This window comes from Nicotiana sylvestris, chromosome 7 (assembly GCF_000393655.2).
Source record: "Nicotiana sylvestris chromosome 7, ASM39365v2, whole genome shotgun sequence".
NCBI classification, from domain to species: Eukaryota; Viridiplantae; Streptophyta; class Magnoliopsida; order Solanales; family Solanaceae; genus Nicotiana; species Nicotiana sylvestris.
The window spans coordinates 19795031-19813576 of record NC_091063.1 but is presented as its reverse complement, the minus strand read 5'-3'; the positions used below and the strand labels follow the sequence as shown (position 1 = coordinate 19813576).

At 36.7% G+C, this 18546-nt stretch overlaps 1 long non-coding RNA gene across 1 annotated transcript; it reads right to left on the bottom strand.

Moving 5' to 3' along the window:
* Positions 1 to 10314: 10314 nt before the first annotated feature.
* On the bottom strand, positions 10315 to 18546 carry LOC138872568 (uncharacterized). Its single transcript, XR_011400992.1, has 2 exons — positions 12280 to 18546; positions 10315 to 11075 (listed from the first exon to the last, which is right to left on the bottom strand). It is a non-coding gene; the product is annotated as an uncharacterized lncRNA (long non-coding RNA).

Genomic DNA, 18546 nt, shown 5'->3' with positions numbered 1-18546 from the left:
CATGAATTTTGAGGCCGAGGAGGATTATTTCGACACTTTACAAACTTGTCCATTCTTTTACGAAAATAACCCTTCGACAACTGCAAGATTATTCTAAGGCTATTTCGGCAAGAACGGTTTAAGACGCGGCCGAAGCTGGCTCGGCTTATTATGACAAAAGACGATATTCACCTGACCGTCGACTCTTTTTTTCAAATTATAATAAAAACTTGGTGTTGCAAAACACGGCCCTTCAGCGTCTCGGGGACGAAGCTTTTTAAGGCTGTGTGGGTCCATATCTCAAAATGGCCCAAAGGTGGCTGTTTATGCCAAGTCAACCTTCCGGCGTCCCTTTCGGGAACATTCGGCTATCTATGACAAAACAGCATCGCCTGACTTATTTATAACTTTTTTTTCATCGTTTTTCAAATTAGAAAAGTCAATATTGCAAACACGGCCTTTCAACGTCTCGGGGACGAAAATTTTTAAGGCTGTGGGGGTCAACTGGACCAAGTCTTAAAAATGACCCAAAAGTGGTTGTTTATGCAAAGTCAGCCTTCCGGCGTCCCTTTCGGGAACATTCGGCTATGTCTTGATAAAGCAGCGTCACCCGACTTCTTTATGAAATTTGACATATATATTTTTGCTATTATTATTATTATTTTTTTTTTTTGTAAAAGGGGAAGTTGGACATCACCCGACTTATTTATGAATAAAACTTGACATGTTTTTTTTTATTATTATTATTTGTTTTTGGCTTTTTAGCAAAAGGTGGGGTTGGACCCGATGAGGGTTGCCTACGTATCTCACATCCGGTGAGAATCAAACCCGCGTAGTTCGGGCGAATAAACTATTTTTGAGAGGACCCTTTTCCATTTTCTATATTTTTTGTTTTTGTTATTTTTCCCACAACAATCAAATAGACTATTATTTTTCATTCATAACAAACAAACAAATTAACGAAAAACATAAAACATTCCTTCTTTTTTTGAGAAGGTGGGGTTGGACCCGATGAGGGTTGCCTACGTATCTCACATCCGGTGAGAATCAAACCCGCGTAGTTCGGTTAAATAAGCTACTTTAAAAGAAGAAAGGAAGCATTTTTTGATTGATTTTCTTTTTACAAGAAACACTTCTAAGATATATTTTTGAATTTTCATTTGCTCTCTTTTTTTTTTCTTTATTCTAAAGAAGAAGAAGAAAATATTTTTCGGAATTTTGCTTTTAATAAAAGAAATGCTTCTCAAAATGTTTTTTTTTTTTGGATTTTGAATTTTCTTTTCAATTTTGAAAAAGAATCAAAATATTTTCGGATTTTTTTTTCATATTATACTATTTTTTTTGAAAACAATTAGAAAGACTTCCTAAAGAAGTCAATAATGGGGAAAATATTTTTGGATTATTTTAATTTTGTCATTTTCATAAACAAATAAATAACACATATCTAAAAACAAGACTTTTTTTTCATTTTTATGGCAAGACAAACAATTTTCTTTTCTATTAATGCTTTTTTTTTTAAAACAAACTAATAAGACATATTTTTTTTATTTTATATTCTCAAAATTTCGGCAGAGTTTCGACACTACTTGGACATTTGTTTTCTTTTTCTTTCTAAAAATAAGTAGTTATATCTCTACACTGCCATTTCCTCATCTTTTCACGATTTTCAAATTTGTGGAAGATGGTGACAACATACAAAATCTTTTGAATTTTCATGCCTTGTTTTTATATGTATTTTTATTTTTTATATTTATTGTTATTTTCAAAATGTGGCATGGGAAACATAAGGATTTCCAAGACATCTTGGATTTCGCAAATGTTCCCCATGCGCTTTTTCCAACATATGAAGCGTGGGGGACATATGGGAATTCCAAGACTTCTTGGATTCCACAAATGTTCCCCATGTGTTTTCCCAAAAAGCAAGCGTGGGGGACATAGGGAATTCCAAGGCTTCTTGGATTCCACAAATGTTCCCCATGCTTTGATTAAAATAACATCATGCTGGAAATGACCAAATGACCCATTCGCCCTTGACTAAATACAACATGTAGCACATAGGATGCCAAAAGCTGGTCTATTATTTTCAGGTTGCTTGTCCTAGACGGACCCAACCCCTGTGTTGAGTCCCCTAAGTCAAATGCACATGATGCAAATAAACGTTCCTACTAGGGATCCGGCATGTGGCTTTGTTATACTAGGTTCAGAACCTGGGTGTTTGTTCTAGACCTGGCTTACCCGAGCGGACAGCTCGAGCCGAGGGGGGGCAGCGTACCGGGAATACAGAAGCTTCACCGGCTTAGCAACTTATCCGAACCTCGTTCTAAATTGGGATTTGACACTATACAGAAAAGAAGTCATACGAAGTACGCCCTTCTTCATGATTTAGAAGACTCAGAGAGAAGATGGGTTTCGGCACAATTTATATACAGTTCACATAATATCAAAGCGGTAAAAGCAACATTTAGCACATTAGGCTCAAAACATGTAAAAAATCAGATAAAGCCAAATATAACAATTTATCTAAGCTCGAATTTCTAACCCTGAACCAGTGGTTCTGGGTTACAATCCCCAGCAGAGTCGCCAGAGCTGTCACACCTCCTTTTTCCGCGCCCGGGGGCGCAGGGGAGTTTTTTCCAATTAAAGGACAATCGAAACGGGATTGGTTTAATTATTTCAGAGTCGCCACTTGGGAGATTTAGGGTGTCCCAAGTCACCAATTTTAATCCCGAATCGAGGAAAATAATGACTCTATATTACAGTCTGCGTACCAGAAATCTAGATAAGGAATTCTGTTAACCCGGGAGAAGGTGTTAGGCATTCCCGAGTTCCGTGGTTCTAGCACGGTCGCTCAACTGTTATATTCGGCTTATTTATCTGATTTTTAATACAATTATGAACCATGTGCAAATTTTATCTTTTACCGCTTTATTATCATTATTTTTTAGGAATGTGAACATCGCTTAAAACATATCTTTGGACTGTGTCACATGAAATGCACCCACAATCCGAAACATATTTTATTTGATGTTTTAGGATTTGGATTTGGGTCGCATGAAATGCACACCCGAGTTTAAGAAAGTAATTTAATTAAATCGCGTCTAAAGAGGCTAACGCGTTATTATCTTTAGGGAAGGCAGTGAAATTCACTAAACGGTCCATCCCAAATTCTAAGTATTTATTATGACTAATTATTGAGGGCCCCGCAATTTGCATTTTTTATTTGGCGAGGCTCGTCTCCTTCGTTATTAAAAAAAAGGAATTTGCAACGTCATGAAAATGCATCTCATACCACGTCACAGTCAATGTACCCGTGATTAAAGACACATTTCGATTTCGTCGAAATTTGGATTTGGGTCACATAAATGTGCACCCGAGTTTTAGGGAGATAACATTATTAAAGGCGCGCCTAAAGCAACTAGCGCATTATTATTTTGGGGTAAGGCCGTGAGATTTGCTAAAACGACCCGTCCCGGAATCTAAATATTTCATACATATATTTCGTGAGGGACTTCGCAATCTGTACATTTTTATTTGGCGAAGCTAGTCTCGTTTTCTATTTATTTATTTATTTTTATTTATATTTTTTTTTTTATTATTTATTTATTTTTATTTTTTTTTAAAAAAGGATGCCATTTCTGCGCCTTTAACAATACTAAACCTTACGACTTCTTTACAACTAAAATCTCATAACTTGTCAAAAAATTAATAAAATGAGTTTAGCGAACGAGTGTTTCGGGAGTAGTAACAACAAGTACTAATGCTAATTTTATCCGAATGAACTAAGCAAAGGGCCACGAATGAATTAACATAAAACTTGCGTCATAGAACAATTAACCCAACTTAATTAAATGACAGCAAATAAACAAGAATAACATAACGCAAAAATGAATGAAATGCATACGACGAAAACGTAAGCAGAAAGTTATCATATCAATTTATATGTTGCGTCTTCGAACATTTAACGTAAAGTTTCTTTATCTGATACTTGAGGTTTACTAACCTGAACGAACAGAAACGGATAGAGCCACGGACCAAACCTCTACATCGACTAACCTCGACGTACCGGACCTCGGCGAACAAAACGACCTCACAGGGAACTGAAAGCTCGGCCCGAAAATGCTAACAACCTGCCATGTTCGCTACTACTGACTTTTCTCGACGCAACAGATCGGTGCGACAAGATGAAGCAGAAGAGGTCGAGGGACAGTGACGACGCGACGAAGGAGCAGCTGTGCGTTGCTTGGAAGCGCAGCAACGACTGCTTGTTGGACTAACAATGGCGGAAGTGCTGGGTTTTCAACGACTGCGTGAGGGTGGTGTTCGGGTGGTTTACTGGAAGGGTCGTGACGGAGAGAGGGTCAACTGGAGCGACTGGTTTGGAGTGGAACGACGGTGGTGGTGTTTGGTGGGGGTGACGACGGGGAGGGTTTTGTTCTTCTCCTTTTGGAGAAGATGAACAGTGGTCGCGGTGGACTGCTTGGGCAGTGACGACGAGGGTGGCGTTCGGACGGTGGCGAGGAGGCAGTGGTTGTTTGACGGAAGGGGGGGACTGCTGACGGGCTTAGCTTTTGGGTTTTTCCCGCTGGTTTCCTTTCTTTTCTGCGTATTTTCTTCTTCTTCTTTTTAAGAAGAAGATGAACAATACATGTTTTCCTTTTCGTTTTTTTTTTTTTGTTTTTTTCTTCTCTGACCCCAAAAGTCCCAAAATTCCCCCTTTCTTTGTTTCATCCGTGTATTTAGCATGGGTTTTGCCCAGAAAAATGAGCCCACGCGTGGTGGGGTTCAAGGCATATGTTCCCCACGCGTGGTGGGGTTCCCCACGTGTCCTGGACACGGTTTATTATGGGCTAGGTCCGAAAATTAGGCCTAAAACCGGGCAGTTTGAACCCGAATATTATTCTTTTGCCCGGACCCGAGAAATAGGAACACGTTGCTTAACTAGTCCTATGTAAGCAAAATAACTACCGAAAATAAGACTAGTATTTAACAAAACTATATTTTTTTAAAAAATATTTTTAAGGTTTTAAAATAGCTACAAAATATTAATAAAACTATTTTTGTAATTTTTGTAAATATTAAGATAAAAATATGAAGTACTATTTTTGTATTTTTCAAAGTTAAAATAACTATAAAATATTAATAAAACTATTTTTTTTTGTAATTTTCGTTTTTAATAAAGACAAAAAATATGAAATAATATTTTTTGTATTAAAATGACTTCAAAACATTAATAGAATTATATATTTTTTTTTTGTTATTTTCGAATTTATATAAAGTGCCAAAATGAAGTACAATTTTTTTGTATTTTTCAAGTTTATGAGAGATACATAAACTAAAACTTATGTATATTTTTTTGAAATTTTCTTTTTGCGCCGAAATAAAGTAAAAATAGTTAAAATGACTATATTGGACCCAATTTCACATATTCACGCTAAAAATGTGAAAATTCTCGGGGAGGGTCAAAAATCACGTGCTTACAACAAGCCTCTGAACTAACCCAATCTAGCAAATTATTAACCAAGCGATTCAAAATAGGCCTTAGAAATTACCTACGAATGAAAGAGGTTAAATTTATCTCATTATTAAAAAAGTCAACCCCAAACCTGCTTGGTCTAAATCCAAAATTTGGAGCAAAACCTGTTCACCCCCAAGCCCAGTTATGTAATTTGTTTCGTAATCCGACCTTAATTCGAGGTCTAAATTCCAATTTTACTAAAATTCCTAATTCCACCCAAATCCCCAATTTCTACCATAAAAATCCTAGATTTAAGGTTGAAATCTTATGAAATGTAATGGGTAATTGAAAGGAAGTAGGTTAGAGTTACTTACCGATAAATTGAGGAAGAAGAGCTCTTGGAAAAATCACCTCTAAGGTTTTTAGGGTTGAGAATTTGAAAGAATGAGCTAAAATCTCTTTTTTTTCTTTCTTAAGTCTAGGCATAGATGTCGCAATTGCGACCCGGGGTTCGTAATTGCGAACCCCACTGTAACGACCCGACCGGTCATTTTGAGCTCTAGCATGTCATTTGGCGGTTTGAGTCCTTGAGTAGATTCACTTAAGGTATTATGACTTGTACATGTGGTCGGAATTGAATCTTGGGAAGTTCGAAGTTGAATTGGAAAGAAAATTCTCATTTTGAAAACTTTAAGTTGGAAGAATTGACTAAGATTGAATCTTAGAGTAAACGGCCTTGGAATCGGGATTTGAAGGTTCTAACATGTTTGTATAATGATTTTGAACTCGGGCGTATGTTCGGATCGGGTCTTGGATGACCCGGGGGCATTTCGGAGCCTATTGTGAAAGTTAGCATTTTAGATGAATTTCATAAATTTGGGTCGAAGTGCATTTCAATGTTTTCGAAGTTCGTTTTGGATTCCGTGTCTGGGAATAGCTCCGTATGGTGATTCTGGTATTGGGGGCGCGTCCGGAAGTAAATTTGGAGGTCCGTAGGTCATTTTGTTGTCGTTTGGCCAAAGTTAGAAATTTGAAAGTTTTTGAGAAGATTGACCGAAAGTAGACTTTTTGATATCGAGGTCGGATTATGATTCTAGAAGTTGGAGTAGGCCCGTAATGTCGAACATGACTTGTGTGCAAAGTGTGAGGTCAATCGGACGTGATTTGATAGTTTTCAGCATCGAATATAAAAGTTGAAGTTCTAAAGTTCATTAAGCTTGAATTAGGGTGCGATTCATGAATTTGACGTTGTTTGATGTGATTCGACGCCTCGAGCAAGTTCGTGTTATGTTTTTATACTTGTGGGGGTGTTTGGTTTGGAGCCCCAAGGGCTCGGGTGAGTTTCGGACGTTCGGAAGGATGAAAAAAACTCCAGTTTTTCTGGTGTTTCTTGGCAACAATTGCAGGTCTCGCAAATGCGAGAATTTGTTCGCATTTGCGAGAAGGGCTTCGCAATTGTGATGGAGCCTGACCTGAGGTAGAGTTCGCATTTGCGATGTTTTGGTCACATTTGCGACCTCAGCATTGTCAGCATTTGCGACTCATTGGTCATATTTGCGACCTTGGCAGTGGAGGCCCATGTTCGCATTTGCGATGGGTTTGTCTCATTTGCGACCTTCGCATTTGCGAACCAAGTGTCGCAAATGCGACATCTGAGGCTTGTGCACAACTTATTAATTTCGAGACTTAGACCATTTAGCTCATTTCCTTTCATCTCTTGGGCGATTTTTGGAGCTTTTGGAAGAAGGTTTTCATCTAGCACTTTGAGGTAAGTAGTTTCTACCCAATATGAGTTTAATACATAGATTATGGATAGATTAACATGTAAAAATTGGTAAAATCAAGGGTTTAGATTAAAACCTAGGCTTTGGCTAAAAATGAGATTTGACCACGAAAATGGTTATAGATCTTGTAAAAATTATATATTTGACTTCATAAGGTTATGGGTAACAACTTTTTACGAAAATTTCCGAAATCTGGGCATGTGGGCCCGGGGTGAATTTTAGGAATCCTGCATTTAAGGTTGGGTAATCACCTTAATAGTTTGAATATGAATTTTCGAGCGTATATTGATTTGTTTATACACCATTTGAATAGTTTTGGATTGATTCGGCACCGATTTGGGGTTTTGAGCTCATTCTTGGACCAGAAAGTAGGCCTTGAGACGAGGTAAGTCTACTTTTCTAATCTTGTAAGGGGGAATTAACCCCATAGGTGAAATAATTCAGTGTGTGCTTCTATTTGTGGGGGCTACATACGTACGAGGTGACGAGAGCCCGTGCGTAGCTACTATTATGCGAAAGTCCGGATAGTCTAGGACCCAGAAGCATGTTATACTTGCGATATTTGTAACCTTATTGTCAATTTAAATTACCTAAATCATATCAAACTTAGTAAATAAATTTCTAAAAGGGGTAAACTTCATTTTTTTAACCGTTAAAAGAGAATTGACATTTCCTTGGGTGATTGCTCCTTGATGAATTTTGGTAGACTGTTTGATTGTGTTTTCCTCTTTGTGGAACGGGCCGAACGCCTCAGCAGATTAAATAGATTCATCTATGGTTCGCGTCGTTACCCTATGGTAGTGCACTGTTAATTATTAAGTTGGATGGGGCCGTATGACCTCGCTATGATTTGCGCATGACTTGATTGATTGTTTTGGATTTATTGATAATTGATGTGGCCTCATTGGCCGGAGATGTAAATTGTCAAAAGATGAAAATAAAGTTGAAAATCTCCTATTAATAAAAGAATTCTTTACTTGTTTCATGCTATTGAGTTTACATTCGTTTTATAAAATCCATGATTAGTCATATTATCGGTATATTATTATTGGCCATAGTAAGTGTCGGAGTCAACCTCTCGTCACTACTTCTTCGAGATTAGACTAGATACTTACTGTGTAAGCGTTATTTTCGTAGTCATACTACACTTGCTGCATATTTTGTTGTACAAGCACATGTATGTCTAGTGGCCTCGTGGGCACAACGACGTGGTTGACACAGGGACTTAGGTGAGCTTCATCTTACGAGACGATCCCCAGCCATTAGTCTCCTTCAGAGTACTTGTATTTTCTTTTCTATCCAAATTTGTATTCCGGATATTTAACGTATTATATTTCTAATTCCTAGATTTGCTCATGCACTTGGGACACCGAGTATTGGGATGATTATGGGATATTTAGTATTGAAATTGGAAAAAGTTATTATTATTCTTTAAAGTTCATCTTTTACTAGTTACATTGAAGGAAAATTTATGATTTCAAAATTATTAAAATTGAGGATTTATTTAACTATTTAGTATTTGCTTGCCTGACAGTGGTGCCCGGTGCCATCACGACCTTTAATAGATTTTGGGTCGTGACACCCGCAAATGCAAAAAATCCTTCGCAAATGCGAAGTCTTCACAATGTGACCGAATTTAACTCGATTGAATTTTTAAGGCACGAATTCACATTTTAATCAGTTTTTCACATAAAAGCCTTCCGAAAAAAGATACTGACTGTGCACACAAATCAAGAAAAGCTAAAAGGGGCTATTTGAGGTTATGAAACAGAGAATTAAAGTTTAAAATTCCAGATGACCTATCGGGTCATCACAAATACTTACATGCTTGACAATTAACCCATAGATGATTTCCACTATATTTAAAACAAATAGCAGACTTGTGTTAATGTTCAGATGCTAACTCTTCAACATTTTCTTAGGATGGTTGTGCTCCGTCTTCACAGTATTTTGAGTTTAATATCAGGAATATTTTCTTCATATTTTTCCCCTAGCACTTGTCAGGTACTACATAAGAAATCTTGAACACAAGTTAACTAAAAAAATAAAAATAGAAGAAAAAAAAAAGTTAAGTCATGAATAAGCACCCAAAATTATTTTAAGCGCTATTGATTGCCAATCCCCGGTAACGGCGCCAAAATTTTGACAAGCGCAAAACACAAAACGAAATTAATGCTCACTAGCCAAAGATAGTATAGTTTAATTATTGTGTCCACATGGATTGGATTTACACAATGCTCTAGTAATTTCTGGTTTAACTGCTATTTAGGATGACCAAAACTTGATTTGGATTGATTATAAACTACGATTAACTACTAAAGTAAAGCAATTGACAATTAAATGCAAAGAACTAGATATTAGCAAAGTCGGTTTCTTGTCAATGTGAGAAATAAAGGTATTGACAGGATAGGTACAAGATAGCTATTTGGGATCAAACTCTAGATTAATTCATTCTAATGTTCTAATAATTCTCACGAATTCACTCAATGATTAGTTCAAACGTGTAGCCAAGACTCATTACTCAATTAAATCTTAACTCGACGAGGTAAACTAATATAAGCACTGTGAAAATATGTAAGCATGTGTTAATGGATTGGTCTTTCAGGAAAACGTATCTCAAATATTCTCCTAACTTGATTTAATCAACAATTCAATAAGATATTTCGATTGCATAAGAGAATCACCAAATTAAACCAAATAAAATAATGCAATGATAATCACCAACATATTCCTCTTTTGATTAAATAACCGGTGAATAAAGTTACAACAATTCAAAGCTCTATAAACGAATTCAAATAAAGAACTAGAGTTAAATTCCACAAATATCAATCAAAATACCATATCCGTCAAACCCTAAGGGAAACTACTCCATAATCGAGGAAGTCATCATAATTTTAATTAAAGAAAAATAAGATATTAAATTACTATTATTTAAACTCTAAATAATATTTAGGCTTTTACTCATACTTCAAAGCTCCAACTTATTCAAATTAGCTCTAAATTATCTTAATAGCTCGAAATCATTTCCTATAAGGCATAAAACACGTAGTAAGCGCAAATTACTATTATTTAAACTCAACCACAAGTAAAATACAGTGATTAAAATGCAAACTATGACCAAAATACGAGTTTCTTTCCTACCATCGTAGCTTTGGAATCCAATTCAATATGAAGCATGTTTAAGCCATGTTGAGTGCACCATTTAATGCCAAATTGGCCGCAATTGCTTCAGCTTGGTTGTTGTTGCTACAATGTAGGTAAGGGAAAAGCCATATGAAACTCTCCATCATTTTCTCTGACAACTCCTCTGAAGCCAACCTTTCCATTTTCTCTGATAAAGCTTCCATCAGTATTGAGTTTGATCATCCCTACCATAGACTTATTCCATGTTACTTGCTTGATATTAATTATATGTTGAAGCCTTTCGATCATATTACAAATGCTAGTCCATGTACCTGTTATATTATAGCTGGGATAGATAATTCGAGGGACTGCTTGAATGTGCCATATAAATTAAAATTTCATCCTACTATTGTACAATATTTTGTTCTACCCATATTTACATGCCATCCAGATTTTCCAAAGTTCCTAGTAGATGACCACTGGAGCAATTTGTAACAGAAGCTTGTGGATAGCCTTTTTTGGAATAATGTCCCACCATTCTATAATCACTCTGTTGATCGGCCATTGTTGGTGAGTGATTCATAAAGGAGTACCAATGTATTTCCAAATATGCTTAGTTGTTTCTCCATCCACAAAGGTATGTTGAATAGAGCCATTATTAGGCATTCGACAGCAACAACATCTAGAAGTTATTTGGTTGCCAAATCTAGGCATTTAGCCAAAATGGAGTTTACCTAAACACAATCCCCAGGTTAGAAAGGAAAATAAAAGGGAATAGAGTTATGCCAAAGCTTACTGAAAAACATATTTTTTAGGTCTATGATTTCGAACAATCTGCCAAGCAAATTTATTAGTGTAGTGGCCATCTTCCTTATCATTCCATACAACAACGTCTTTCTCAATTGATTGACCAATGTTGATGTTGCTAATAACTTCCGCCATTTGTTTGTAAGAGTGTTTCATAGCTTATTCCTGTCCCAACCAACATTGATAATATACTCATAAACATTAGTGTTATTACCAATGGTGGTAACAATATTAGCATTGTTATAAGCCAAAGGACATGTCATTGTCTAATTGTCCCACCAAAAGTTGTAGTTACCAGAGTTAATATGCCAATTGATGTTGCCTTCAGCTTTGTGTCTAGTTAATAAAAGTGTTTCCAAGCCTGTGAGTTACCCGAGATCCACTTCTTTTTAACAAGATGACTTCTTGGACAATATTTAGCTCTGAGGAAGTCAGCCATAGTGAAGGTTTTGTTCTAAATCTCCACCATCTCTTGATAGTTAATGTGTTAGAGATATCCTCAAGACTTTTAATACCAATGCCACCTTCATCTTTAAGAAAGCACAAGTTTTTCCAGGAGCTCCAGTGATAATTCTTTTTTCCCCAGTGATTCCCCAAAGGAACCTAGCCATATGTTTCTCTATAAGGTTTAATGTACCTTTGGGAGGGTTTAGTGCTGTAATCGTGTAAGTAGGCAGGGACTGTAAAACACGCTTGACGAATGATGAGAACCACTCAGCTACCATAGTTTAATTCTACCTTGCCATCCATTCAACATTTTAACAACCTTAGTAACCATGTTATCAAAGAAGCAAATCTTTTTCCTTCCCAATATATATTAAAAAAATCAAGATAAATGAAAGGAAAGCTGTCTATAAATCTTGTGAAAACTCTCAATTTGTTGGTTCTATAAGCACTAGCTTTAGGTCCAGTGAGAAAGAAACTTTTATCCTTGTTGACAAGCTGACCCGATGCCTTTTTATACTTTTTGATTTTTTTTATCACCATCTTGATAGTTATTGAGTTGCCACCACATAATATAATGATGTCGTCAGCATAAGCCAATTGATTAATCTAAGGACCTCTCTTATTTATATAGAAGCTAGTGATGTTCTTCTTATGAAGAAGATTGTTCGGAGATCTAGACAATACCTTTACAGTAAGAATAAAGAGAGGAGGGTATAAAGGATCCCCTTGCTTAAGACCCTGAATAGAAGTAAAGAACCCATGTTTAGTTCCATTGATAAGTATAGAGTACCAGATATCCGAGACCATTTTCCAAATCATATCAGACCATTCTCTGCAGAAATCAAATTTATTTAGGACATTAATAAAAAAACTCCAGGAAAACTTGTCATAGGCTATAGCCTTATAAAGTTTCATAACAATATTCCCACGCTTGTTAGGTTTGGAGATATCATGAATGATCTCCTGAGCTAGCATCACATTCTCCGTAATTAGTCTCCCAGAGACAAAACCACTTTTATTATCTGAGATTAGCTTAGAAAGAAGAGAGTTCAATCTTTTGGATAAAAGTTTTGAAATAATCTTACTAGTGTAATTGCTTAGACAAATAGGTCTAATATCTTCAAATCTAGAAGGAGAATCCACTTTGAAAATAAGATCAATGTAGGTGTGAGAGTAAAACTTAGTGAGGTTATTCCCTCTAAAGAACTCGGTGACAAAATCAATGATGTCTTGTTTGATGATATCCCATGTAGCTTGAAAAAATTTCCTATTAAAACCATCAAATCCAGCAGAACTCTCAATGTTCATACTAAAGACAGTCTCTTTGATTTCCTCTTCCAAAGGCATTATAATCAACATCTCATTGTCTTCCTTTGTAATAATGTTAGGAATGCAATTAAGGAAGTCATTGCTCACAATAAGCTGCTGGTTTAGATTGAAGAATCTTTTAAAGTCCTTAACAATAGCCTTAGAAATTTTTCATCACCCTGTATTCATCTATCTCTATGATTCTTAATTCTATGAAGTTGAAGTCTTCTTCTCCTATCTCTCAAGATACTGTGAAAGTATTTAGTTTTGTAGTCACCATGCTTAAACCAATTAATTCTAGCTTTCTGCTTCATCAAAGTGTAACGACCCGACCGGTCGTTTTATGAGTTACCGCTCTATTTTCCCCATTTCTACTTTGTATTGCCTTGTTCAACTATATTTTGTGTCATCGGGTTATGACTCAGGTTTGGAGAGGTTTTGGTAAGGTTTGAGACACTTAGTCTCTTTTGAGGAAGGTTAAATTATAAAAGTCAACCGAATGTTGACTTAGGTGATAAAGGTCTCGGATGTGAGTTTAGATGGTTCAGCTAGATTTGGGAGATTATTTGGGACTTAGAAGCATGATCGGAATGTGTTTTGGAGGTCCGGAGTAGATTTAGGCTTGAATTGGCGAAATTGGAATTTTGGCATTTTTCGGTTGATAGATGAGATTTTGATATAGGGGTCGTAATGGAATTCCGGAAGTTGCAATAGGTTCGCTATTTCATTTGGGATGTGTGTGAAAAATTTCAGGTCATTCAGACGTGGTTTGATAGACTTTTTGATCGAAAGCGGAATTTAGAAGATTTTGAAATTCTTAGGCTTGAATCCGATGCAAATTTGGTGTTTTGATATTGTTTTGAGCGTTCTGAAAGTTGGAATAAGTTTGAATGATGTTATGGGACATGTTGTCATATTTGGTTGAGGTCCTGAGGGCCTCAAGTGAGTTTCGGATGGTTTAACAAATGAAAATACATAGTTGAGAAGTTGCAGATTTTTCGCTTCAGCTGTTGCAGATTTTTCTTCTTCGCGATCGCGCAGGGAGTCTTGCGATCGCATAGCGCTTTGATGGGGGTAGTTCAGGTTGTGCTTCGCGATCGCGTATCATAAGTCGCGATCGCATGAGTTGGGCAAGTTATGAATCGCGAATGCGTGGCTCTATTCGCGATTGCGTAGGTGTAAGGTCCTGTGCATCGTGTTCGTGTGGGTCTGTCCGCATTCGCGTAGAGTAAATTTGGGGTCTGTGAAGCTTGTGCTTCGCGATCGCGATGAGGGTCCCGCGATCTCGATTAAGAAAATTTAATAGCTGGGCAGAATGTTTAAAAAGGCCATTTCCGCGATTTTGAACCTAGGTTCTTCCATTTTTGGTCGATTTTGAAGCTTTTTGAAGGGGATTGAAGAGGGAATCAAGGAGGAACACTTGGAGGTAAGATTTATGGACTTTATACTCAATCCTAATGTGTTTTATTCCTAATTAATCATGGAATTTAAGCCTAATATTGAATAACTAGGGCTTGTAATTGGAGACCTAAAATTAGGGATTTATGGGATCATTTGTGGTTGGATTTTCGTGATTTTGATATGAATGAACTCGGGGAGTGGTTTTCTCACTGTTTTTATTTTATATCTGTACTCAGTCATGCTAAATTATACTATTTTCATAACTCAACCATGTTTACTTTGTTTTAACACTTTAAATGACATTTTGGGCTGAGCATCATATTTTACTGTGCCCGAGTGGCTTTTAGAGATTTCTGATTGAGTAGGGCCGAAGGAGTATGTTGTGAGGATTATTATGTGATCGGGCTGCACGCCGCAGCAGTGTTGTATTGATTATGATTATGAGGGCGAGGGCCTGAGTTGTACGCCACGAGGTGGCTTGATATGAGGCCGAGAGCCTATTGATTATGCCACGAGATGGCTTGATATTGTGCTTAGGCCATAAGGGGACCCTCCCGGAGTCTATACACCCCTAGTGAGTGCGGGTGTTGTTCCATGTTATTGCCCTATAGGCAGATTTTATGTGTTTATCTTTTCTAGCTGCTTTTCATTTACTTGTTTAACTGTTGGAAATGTATTTTAAAGAAGTTTACTTTGAACCAAAGTGTTTTATAAGAATTCACTGTTTTATTGGGTTTATTTGGTTTTACTCTGCTTCTTCATAGCATGTTGTTTTGTTTTTACGTGATTTCTTATCGCTCAGTCTTCATTTATTGTTATTACTCACTGAGTTGGAGTACTCACTTTACTCCCTTCACCCTGTGTGCAGATTTAGGAGCCTCGGGTCCCGTCAGTGAGGGTTGATTGCTCCTAGCAGGCCATTTGGAGTCCACTAGGTAGTTGCTCGACGTTCGCAGCCCAGTGTTCTCCCTCCTATCTTACTTTTTGTTTCTAGTTCTGTAAAAGATTGTATAAACACTTTCAGACTTGTAGATTTATGTTAGATGCTCATGACTGATGACACCCCGATGTCGGGCTGTGTTGATTTTCTGCAAATTGTACTAGTTCACTTTTATTTTGTGATTATTTGCATGTTAATGACTTAATTATGTTATTTTAATTGTTTAAAATTAATTGGGTGTTGTGTCGGCTGACCTTGTATTCAAGAGAGGCGTCATCACGATCGGGTTTGGGTTTAGGGTCGTGACACAAGGATTCTTGCATACCCAGCCACCTAGTATATTCAGCATAACCTTTGTTTAGATCTTCCCTTCCTTGATCATTGTTGTTTTGCATATCAATATCTTCTAGAATTTGCACTTTAGCTTCCCAGGAGCACACTTGTTCATGAATGTCTCCAATGTTTTTCTTAGACCACTAACTAAGATACTTACTAAGAAGTTTCAGTTTGCTTTGAAGTCTCCACATACCATTACCTTCAATATTTTTGTTCCATACCTCTTGAATCATATCCCGAAAACTTGGTTGTGCAATCTAAAAATTGAGAAATCTGAAGTATTTGATGTGATATTGTTGATCATTATAACACTTTAATAATATGGGTCTGATCTGAACCATTTCTTACCAAATGCTTCATAATGTTGTTTTGGAAAAGTTGAGCCCATTAATCATTAGTCATAATTCTGTCAAGTCTCTTCCAAATCTTTTTTCTAGATTTTCTATTGTTACACCAAGTGTATCTTGGGCTAGCGAAAACAATGTCCATTAAGCCACATGATTCCATATTACTAATAAAATCCAGACATCTATATGCTCTTTGAGGATTACCTCCTAATTTTTCATCCGAGTCCATGATGATGTTGAAGTCACCACCAACACACCATGGGCCATCAATCATGTTGTTCATGTTATTAATGTTATCCCACAAATTCCTTCTTTCACCAGTAGTACATTTGGCATATACTGTTGTAATAAAGGTTCCTGTATCTGCATGATTATCTTTCATTTTGAGAGTGATTTATTGTTCATTGCTTTCCAACACCTCAGTGTGATCTAGGTAGTTCCAGAAGCACCAGATCTTACCAGTAATATTAGCATGACAATATTTAAATCCTAAGAACCTTTTGTAACCATGAATTTTACTTATATCCACAAAAGGTTCAAAAATAGCTACAAAAATCACTTTGTTGATGTCGATAAGAAGTTTAAGTCTGTGAATAGCCTTCTTGGATTTTACCCTCTTATATTCCAAAAGATTGTACTAATCATTGGATTGAGGGGGGAGGTGTTTTGTTTGTTTCCTCTTTCTTTGCAAGAAAAAGATGTGTTATGTTTGGTTTGTCTTCCAACTTTTTGTTTCTACTTCTTCCTCTGGCCAAGGGCGATTCACGAGATTCGTCCTTTCCTATTGATTTTTCAGCTATCTCTGTAAGATCTTTTTGTTTACTGTTCTTTTTTCATTCTTTCTGTTTCTGCTTCTTCCTATAGTGTAAGGATATCCGTCTTTATTATAGTTCTGAGAAGTAACCTCATCTCTATCAATCAAAATTTTGGATTCCATAGTAACTTCTTCTTCCAAATGGTTGATTTGTCCTTGATTGTAATATTCTGGAATTTGGCTTTGGTTTGTCATGTGTTCCTAGTTAAAATCAACACAAAAATTTATGGCTTTTTGATTTTTGATATCCGAGGGCAAACTAATTGACTGGACATCCTCAATTGTAGCCTCTGTGATTGCAACATTCTCATGTTTGTCTTCCTTAGATCTTTTTGTTAATGCTTTCTTTATCATTGTTATTTTCCTCCTTCCTTGTGCTATCTACTCTGATTGTTTTTGCATCATGATACTGATTTGGAGTACATGTTAACTCACCTTCAGCTGCTCGACCTTGATTAATATCACTCTCTTGCTGACTATCTCCAATCATCGAGGCTACTAGTTGTTGTTGAGCTGGCGGTAGCTTAACTTGATAATTCTTCTTAGTATTCTTTTCTCGGATTGCAGATTTGAATTTGTCACCGCTCTTCTTTTTGGCATTTTCTTTGCTTTCTTTTTCTTTTGCTTCTTCTTACTTGTTTTTCCATCAAGATTTTGTTGTAGCAGAGAGTTATCAGTCTTCTGCTTTATCGTTTTAGCATAGAGATTTTGAGTATTTGTCTTCAGAGGTTGTTCTCCCTCTACTGCCTTCTGATTCGTTATAGTTTCTATATCATCTTTCTCTATATTACTATCATGACCATCTTCTTTACCAGCTATTTTATTCTTAGGAGGCTGCTCATTGTTTTTGTCTTGTACCTCCTCCACATTTGTTGCATTCTTCTTCTCCAAAGCCCTACATTCAATCACATTGTATCCTAGTTTCATACAATGCTTACAATACTTAGGTATGCTCTCATATTCCAATTTCTAAGTGTAACCATCTAGTGGTGAATCCTCATATTCTTGGCCTATGAAGACACTTTCCGGCAGAGGTTTAAGAAGATTAACCTCCACCCTAATCTTGGCCATACTTGGTCTAGTTCTTCCATAAGTAGCAGCATCTAAAATCAAAGGAATTCCAATAGAGCTAAGAATTTTTTTAACATAATACCGTGTGTGCATGTGGAATGACAATCCCGGCAGAAGAACCCACATTGGGGCAACAGGAAGGTCTTCCCCAGTCTTAAGATCAGGGAACCATTTTTATAATCACATTTGCCGACCATCAATTTCAATTATCCTTTTAAACCATATCGTTTGCCAATCTTCCTCGTCAAATAAACCAATGAAGACATTGTAGTTGTCATAAAACCGATTCTGGCAAATCCTTTCAGAGTTATTAGCTCCTTAAACATTGACCTAATTCTATCAATTTGGGGGCGGGGTTTAATAAATCAACCAATGATAGTGTACTTACATTCTTCTGCCAATAATCTTTTGGCTTTGAAAATCATGGCTGGCATTGCATTGTGAGTTGTCTTCTTTGTAATTACTTTTTCCCTTTCATGGCGGATTGGATTCAAGGTAGAAGATGACGGGGTCGTAACAAATGTCGCATAAGAGATTTTCTTTTCAATTCCTACTGTGGTAGTGTCGCTCCCTCGAGAGGGATGTTTTGCTTCTCTTTACGCGCCGGAAGAACGCCTCCCGACGGCTCCATCTGGTGGAGCGTGAAGGGACACGCTGGTCAATATAGTCGTTGGGTTATCCGTTGGAGAGAGTGTTATTTTTTAGAGAGAGAATTTAATTTTTTTTGTATATCA